The following is an 8,049-nucleotide window of genomic DNA, read 5'->3' as shown; positions in this document are numbered from 1 at the left end:
TTCTAGAGGGGACATTGGGTGGAGGGATGGTGGGGGGGGGGGTTAATAGTATTCCTTGAAAGGGCAGCCTTCAGCTGCATCTCCACCCAGGCAGGTGGGAAAAGTCTGTAGAATTGCCTGGAGCATTGTCCCACAACTCCAATCTTGCCAAATCCAACTAGCCTGTTGCTGGATGTCTATCTCCACACATTTAACTTTGTCCTTCATCACATTTGAATGCTAGAGACAGTCTGAAAGGTGCCTTTGATTCTGGTTAACAATATTCTTAAATAGCCTGACTGAGTATTTGCATGGTGGGTAACCTGCTTAGTCTGAACTGACATTGGCACAATGGTCAGCACCAGGAAATCTGCTTGCCAGCCATGGTTAGTATTTGAAAGGCCCGAGGAGAAAGTGAGGACTGCAGATGCTGGAGATCAGAGCTGAAAATGTGTTGCTGGAAAAGCGCAGCAGGTCAGGCAGCATCCAAGGAGCAGGAGAATCGACGTTTCGGGCATGAGCCCTTCTTCAGGAATTTGAAAGGCCTGTCCACCTCAAGGGAAATGAAAATTCCCTGAATTGGGACTTAAACCTATAACTTTCTGACTCAGAGCCCAGAGCATTATTAATGGTGTCATGGATGGCATCAGAATGTTCAATTTCAGCCATTCAAGTTGAAAGAACTACACATTCATTTCCTTATTCCACTCCTTCATTTCCATTTAAATTTTGGCGATTCATTTTGATTTTGTTAATTCATTCGTTTTTCTCTAATTTTTTCACTTGTTCGACAATGAGTCCTGTTCATTCCAAGTTAATGTCACCTCAAAATAAAACATTTCAGCAGAAGATCAGATATGCTGGTGTATTTCTTAGCTTCTCTTTGGGGACAGAGAGAAACATATTTTCTTCAAGAGTTTAAATGGGTATCCATTGGATTATTTGCATTTGGCCCATGAAATTAATGGAGATTTGCATTCCACACATTTTAATGTTATTTTTATTACATACATGCAACCATGTGAAATAGCAGCAGGAGATAATTCAGCCACTTCAGCCTGCTTTGCTTTTCAATGAGAACATGGCTCATCTGTTAGCGTTCGAATTCCACATTCCCATCTACCCCTGATAACCTTTGGTTCCCCTGCTTAACAAAAATCTATCCACCACTTAAAAATACTCGGGGATCATGTCGACCACCTTCTGAGGCTGAGAGTTCTAAAATACCACAACCCTCTGAGGGGAATAAAATCTCCTCATCTATGTCCAGAAAGGGTGACCCCAAACTTTAAAACAGTGCCCCCTAGTTCTGGACTCAACCAGACGAGGAAACATCCTTTCCATCCTGACCTTATCAAGTCTATATTCTTTTATTGTTTTCCTTTACTTCATTTCTCTTTCATGTTTTACTCTCATGATCCTTTTTAACCTTTCTTTCACAGTTTCTTACATTTTTATGTCTTTCATCTTTTAGTTTGCATTTCCGATGAATTTGTTCTTTGACTTCTTTCTCTGCTTCCACTCTCTGATGCCGAAACTGTACTTAATTTTGTTTTAGACTAATTTTTCTCAGTCAGAGGAATTTGCGAGCAAGATGTTTCTCTTCAATCAGCACAGCTGGTGTAGCCCACCTGCAGTAACAATATGGCCTTATACAAAGGCAGCAGGTTTGCAAACAGCAGCACCAATGCTTTGATGCAGGATAGAAACTGTGGTGACAGCAATAGAGGTTTGAGGAGAAAACAGGAAACTGTGAGCAGACATTTAATATAAAAAGACTTTCAAGGAACTAGCCAAATTGAACATTGTACAGATGAAATAACTTAATGACTGAACTACAATAATGCATTAAAAAAAAACCTATCCCACAGATGAGCTAAGCAATAAAATGTAGCCATTTGCGGTTGAGCAATAAAGAGGGAAAGGAAAATAAACAATCATCAACCTCAAACTTGGCTCTTAACCCAAGAGTTAGTTGCGCCCAGCTTGTGTTTCCCATGGCTTGTCCAGGTATATTAAACAGGAGCTTAAAACAGTTAGAACTGCAAGCTTCACACTGGCTGCACCAATTCTAACGGATATCAGGAGATGTTCTTGTAACAGGGCAAGATGGGCCATGCCAATGTTTCCTCCCTTCAGGTGGAATACACAGCTATTGTGAGGCACCCATCTAGCAGCCTGGCCAAAAGCTGATGAAACTCATTACAACAGTGGCAGGTGAATTCAAGTATCCAGCGGCTCTGGGATCCAAACCTGTGACCATCTGGTTATGAAGCCAGTGCTGTGCTCACATGATGCCCCACCTGCCTGCAGGGGAGACCATTTTATTTTAGTTCTTATCTATAGTTCAAACCTGTCAAAAATACACATTTTCTGAACATATTAAAAAAAAATCTCTATATTTCGGATTTCTTGAGTACACCCAAGAGCTGCCCAATTTAGTGAAATTTTAGGTGAAGTTTATGATCAAGCTTAGTGAATAATTAAATTATAAATCTAATTAGACATTTTAAGGTATATGTTGTAGTCCTGGGCTTCCAATCAAACTTCATCTGCAATGGGAATGTGAAGGTTAGAGCACCCCATGCCATTTTCAGTTCATTTACCACATTTTTAATTAAAATAAATGGATGGGAGATTATGCAGGTACACTTAATTTATTAGAATACTCTATACAAAGGAAATTTCAGATGAGATTTGAGAAGCAATTTGGGCTTATCAGTGGGATGTGGTAGTGGGCACCTTTGAGTACAGTGCTGTGCTTCTACATAGCTCAGTGAGGGATCTAAAAGCTATTTATGGAAAACACAAGAGAGATCTGTTCCAATCATTAATTTATGTTGGCACTTGGGGGTCCAGTGGATATCATCAATAGCTTGGATGTAGTTTTTTGACAATTTGCAGGAAAGTGTAAAGAGAAATTTGTTCCTTCTTATTTCACTTCAATGACAATGAAATCCCAATGCTAGTTAAGCCTGTGGTGTATAAGACATGTATCCAAACAGTTCTAGTCAACAGTAAAGGATTTCCATTGCTCACCTAGATTCAGGTGGCTCAGTGGTTAGCACTGCCGCCTCACAGTGCCAGGGACCCGAGTTCAATGCCATCTTCAGATGACAGTCTGTGTGGAGTTTGCACATTTTCCTCGTGTCTGCGTGGGTTTCCTCCGCGTGCTCCGGTTCCCTCCCACTGTCCAAAGATGTGCAGGTTAGGTGGATTGGCCATGTTACATTGCCCGTAGTGTTCAGGGATGCATAGGTTAGGTGCATTAGTCCGGGGTAAATGTAGAACAATTTACAGGGGAACAGGGCTGGGTGGTATACTCTTCAGAGGGTTGGTGTGGACTTGTTGGGCCAAATTGCCTGTTTTCACACTGTAGGGATTCTATGACTACACTGGATTCTGAGTGTCAACCTGTTAATGGAAAATCTCTTTGTCAAAGCCCTTCATAACATTGGTAGGACTTATATCTCTGAGTAACAGGTTGTGAAGTTTGGAGTCTCATGCACATAATTCATCTTGATTCTCCTGAGTTTCAAATGCCTCTTTGGGGTGAGTCACATGAGATTGATATAAAATATTCTATAATACTGTTTCAAGGAAGAGCAAGGATATGCTGGCCAATAACTGTTCCTCAGTTAACCACACTAAATGAAACATTGTTTAGCGATTATCTTATTTAGATTTGCAGGGCCTCACTGAGTCCAAATTGCCTCCCTCATTTTTCTACAGAGTGACTAAAAGAGCTTTAAAAATACTTCATTTGCTGTAAGCTTTTGAGAATCGATTGATTAATTTATTGTCATGTGTACCGAAGTACAGTGAAAAGCTTTGTTTACAAGCAGTACAGGCAGATCACAGTAAGCAAGGATGTACAGAACAGAGGTTGTAAAAAAACTTAGACAGAGGCATATAGGTTACATTACACAGGGTGTGCAGTAGGTGAGATCAGTGTTAACAAGATCAGCATTATTTGAGGTTAGAGAGTCCATTCATCAGTCTAATAACAGCCCGGAAGAAGCTGTTCCTGAACGTGCTGGTGCATGCGTTCAGGCATCTGTATCTTCTGCCTCACTGAAAAGGCTGTAGGAGAGCAGTACCAAGGTCCAATGGGTCTTTGATGATGGCAGCCTTTCCACGGCAGCAAGCCATGTAAATGAAGTCCATGGATGAAAGGTTGGTGTCTGTGATGGTCTGGGCTGTGCACACCACCATCTGTAGTTTCTTACGGTCCTGGGCAGAGCAGTTGCCTTACCAGGCCGTTGTGCACCTGGACAGTATGCTTTCAATGGTGCATCTGTAGAAGTTGGTGAGGGTCCTTATGGACATGCTGAATTTCCTGAGCTGCCTGATGAAGAAGAGGTGTTGTTGTGCCTTCTTGACCATCACATCTACGTGGGAAGGCCAGGACAGGTTGTCAGTTATCATGACTCTGAGCAAATTGACTGTCTCCATCCTCTCAACCTCAGCTCCGTTGATGTAGATGGGGGTGTGTACTCTTTTCTTTCTGAAGTCAATGATCAGTTCTTTAGTTTTGCCAACATTGACAGAAAGGTTGTTCTCATTGCACTACGTCCCCAAGCCCTCTATCTCCCTTCTGTATTTTGGCTCGTTATTGTTTGATAGGCAAAAACAATGACTGCAGATGCTGGAAACCAGATTCTGGAGTAGAGTGGTGCTGGAAAAGCACAGCAGTTCAGGCAGCATCCGAGGAGCAGTAAAATTGACGTTTCAGGCAAAAGCCCTTCATCAGGAATACATTGTTAGATATCCATCTTACAGTGGTGGTGTCATTAGCAAACTTGTAGATGGCGTTCATTTGGAATTTGGCAACACAGTAGTGGGTGTACAGGGAGTACAGTAGGGAGCTGAGGTCGCATCCTTGGGGGTGCTCCAGTGTTGAGTGTTGTTGTGGAGGAGGTGTAGTTACCTATCCTCGTTGATTGTGTTCTGTGGGTCAGAAAGCTGAGGATTCAGTTGCAGAGAGCGAAGCTGAGACCCGAATCCTGAATCACAAAAAGAGCTACGCAAGTATCAGTCTTTCTTTCTGGCGTGAAGATCTTTAACCACAAATGATGGTAAATTTAGTATAGACTATTTAATGTAAAAAGAATACTAAGGTTGCCACCCATCATAAGCCAATTTTGAATACTGGTGTCAAAACTGAAGATACCACAGACTTAAAATTATTTCAGAAAAAGCTTTCAGAACCTAAAGTAAGCAATTTAAGTTAAACAAGGAAATGAAGCAAGTTGTCACATTTCCAGGCAGATTCAATGTCACAAATACTTCAGACAGAGAATTGAATTGATCAGTTAGAAAGAAAGAATTTATTAGATACAGAATTGGTTTGGTGTATATGCTGACTACAGGGAGAGCACGTTAACACATTGCCTTATTTAATGGGATGATTAAAAGAATATATTTTTGACAAACAAAAATGTTAAAGAACACATTGATACCTTTGATGGCTTCTTAAAAGTATTTATAAACTATCTTACTTTCAGAACCAATTTTATAATGGAAAGAGCAAGATTGAAAGAAAAGTGTCCAGGAGACTCTGTCGATAACTTCATCAATTATCTTTTTACAATGTCTGAATTTTGTGAATATGGAGCATCACAATGAGAACTAATTAGAGACATAATTGTTATAGGAACTTCTCTTCATCTCTTTAAATCTCTTACAATCAAAGGACAATTACACACTGGAAGAGAATATCTAGATTGTGTGAGAGACTGAGATTTGGAAAAAAACAGAAAAAATCTGAGGACGAGAAAGGTAAATTTATTGTGTAAGACCATCAGAATACATCAACTTCATAAGGTACATGTACTTCAAACAATCACGAGACAACAAATACAAAATGGCTTTTAATTCTTTTGATTCTAGGAATCACTGTTCAGTATATGTAACAAAATAACCACATGCACAAAACAATGACCAGATCTATGACAAGAATGTCACTTTTGCAAGGAAGTGGAACATTTTCAAAAGAATTGTGCAAAAATCAGGAACAATTATTATACAACAGAAAGGATATCAGTCATATCCTCATAGACATTAATACTTCATACTAAAAACAATCAGGAAATATTTCTGATGTCCAAGATGTACATTGATCAGAACATAAATTTTTAGATGATGAATATCTCCTTTAAAAGAAATATCACAGCTATTCCTAGGAGAAATAAGTGACCCGTTTGACTCAAAAATCTTATTGGACATCCAAATCAATTCAAGGTTGATACAGGAGTGAGCATCACTGACAAAACCCCTTGGATGAAAAAGCAAGTTACAATCTACTAATCTTACACAGAGCAGGTAGAACAACTCCTAAGATTAAGAGGATCTTTAAAGTTTCTTTAAAACATAAAGATCATTAGTTCACAGAACATGATTATGATTCACAGAACCATGGGCTTTGCCTTGAGAAAAAAAGGCATGTATTGCCTGAAAGATCTTGGATTTGATGAAAAATTCCAATCATTCAAGGAGATATCTACCATTGACTAAGTTGATCTACATCAGCAACAAGAAGGCTTTATTTGCTTCAGAAGGATACTGGCGAAACCCAAAAAGAAGTGTGCACTGACTGAGATCAGTTACAATGGGATTGAGAACTGTTTCCCACTTTCAATGTAGTAAAAGCTATTGATTTCAAAGGGCTGAAATAGCTATTTATTTGTTACCAATCTTAAGAAAAGATTTTCAAGACTTGATTTGCAGTGGAGAACTTTGAATATAATTGGCTCACAGACTACAATGAGTCAGAGAACAGATTGGCAATACTGAACAGCCAATGCCACTGCCAACAATGAAGACAAACAAAATGATGACTTCAGCTAAGAGAAAGTTTTCATATGGATGTTTGTCACCTTGAGACAGAGTCAAAGGAAGAGGGTTGCTTCTTTCACATCTTTCTTCTATTACACCCTTTGAGGAAATTACAGATTCTTCAGGCAGTACAACAGACCACAAACAGTGTTGCAAATGTGGTGCTGGAAAAGCACAGCAGGTTAGGCAGCATCTGAGGAGCAGGAGAGTCGATGTTTCGAGCATAAGCCCTTCATCATGCCTGATGAAGAGCTTATGTCTGAAACGTCGATTCACCTGCTCCTTGGATGTTGCCTGACCTGCTGTTCATTTCCAGCACCACACTCTAGACTCTGATTTCTAGCATCTGCAGTCCTCACTTTCTCCTAGACCACAAGCAGTACCAACTCCAACAAGCATCCTGAATAATAAAAGACCTGCCAGAGCCACAAAATGACAAAGAGCAACACTGTAATAAATAATCCTCGAGCAAAAAAACACACTTACTCATCCAAGTCTGCAGTACTTCAGATGTTACAAAATCTGAAATTGCTGGAAAATCTCAGCAAGTCAGGCAGAATCTGTGGAGAGAAAGCAGAGTTAACATTTCAGGTCTGGTGACTCTTCTTCAGAACTTTTTTTTTCATTTAGTGCATTTCAGACATTGCACGCCATGAAATAATCTTCTAGACCAACTAACTAAGGGCATTGTTGCTAAGTTTGCAGATGACACAAAGATAGGTGGATGGGCATGTAGTGTTGAGCAAGTGGACTTGGGCAGGCTAGGAGGTTGGGCAAAGAAATGGCAAATGGAATACAATGTGGATAAGTGTGAGGTTATGCATGTTGATAGGAAGAATAGGGGTGTAGACTATGTTCTAAATGGGAAAAGGATTCAGCAACCTGAAGCACAAAGGAACTTAGGAATTCTAGTTCAGGATTCTCTTAAGGTTAACATGCAGTTTCATTTGGCAGTTGAGGAACAGCTAGGTGGACCTCGTGGAATAGGAGTTCCCAGATTGGGGCTGTTAATCTGGTCCCATCAGGGAGCCTGTCTAATAGATATAAACAGGAGTGTCAAACATCCTAGTTACTCTGAGAGCTGGCTCTGAGGGAGCTGAATCAATGTCAATGACTTGCCATGTGTGAATGAAGGGTGACATAGTGATGGGATACCGGCCTCTGTGGAGTTATTTCAGTGACAACGAGAGTGGGATTAATGATGTAACCATGCAAAAGCACCTACAAGCTGAT

General features: G+C 40.2%; 1 long non-coding RNA gene across 1 annotated transcript in view; it reads right to left on the bottom strand.

Annotated features, from left to right (window-relative positions):
* Window positions 1-3,585: 3,585 nt before the first annotated feature.
* Window positions 3,586-8,049, bottom strand: part of LOC122549667 (uncharacterized) — a 178,705-nt gene continuing 174,241 nt past the window's right edge. The window contains exons 8-9 of the long non-coding RNA XR_006311632.2: window positions 7,303-7,376; window positions 3,586-5,039 (exon numbers count right to left, since the gene is read on the bottom strand). This is a non-coding gene — a long non-coding RNA (uncharacterized LOC122549667). The remainder of the gene's footprint in view (window positions 5,040-7,302; window positions 7,377-8,049) is intronic.

Source organism: Chiloscyllium plagiosum, unplaced genomic scaffold (assembly GCF_037043375.1).
Source record: "Chiloscyllium plagiosum isolate Xiang-an unplaced genomic scaffold, Cpla_swu_hap1 HiC_scaffold_5, whole genome shotgun sequence".
In the NCBI taxonomy this organism is placed as follows: Eukaryota; Metazoa; Chordata; class Chondrichthyes; order Orectolobiformes; family Hemiscylliidae; genus Chiloscyllium; species Chiloscyllium plagiosum.
The sequence above is the reverse complement of the archived record's forward strand: the minus strand, read 5'-3'. Positions and strand labels throughout refer to the sequence as shown.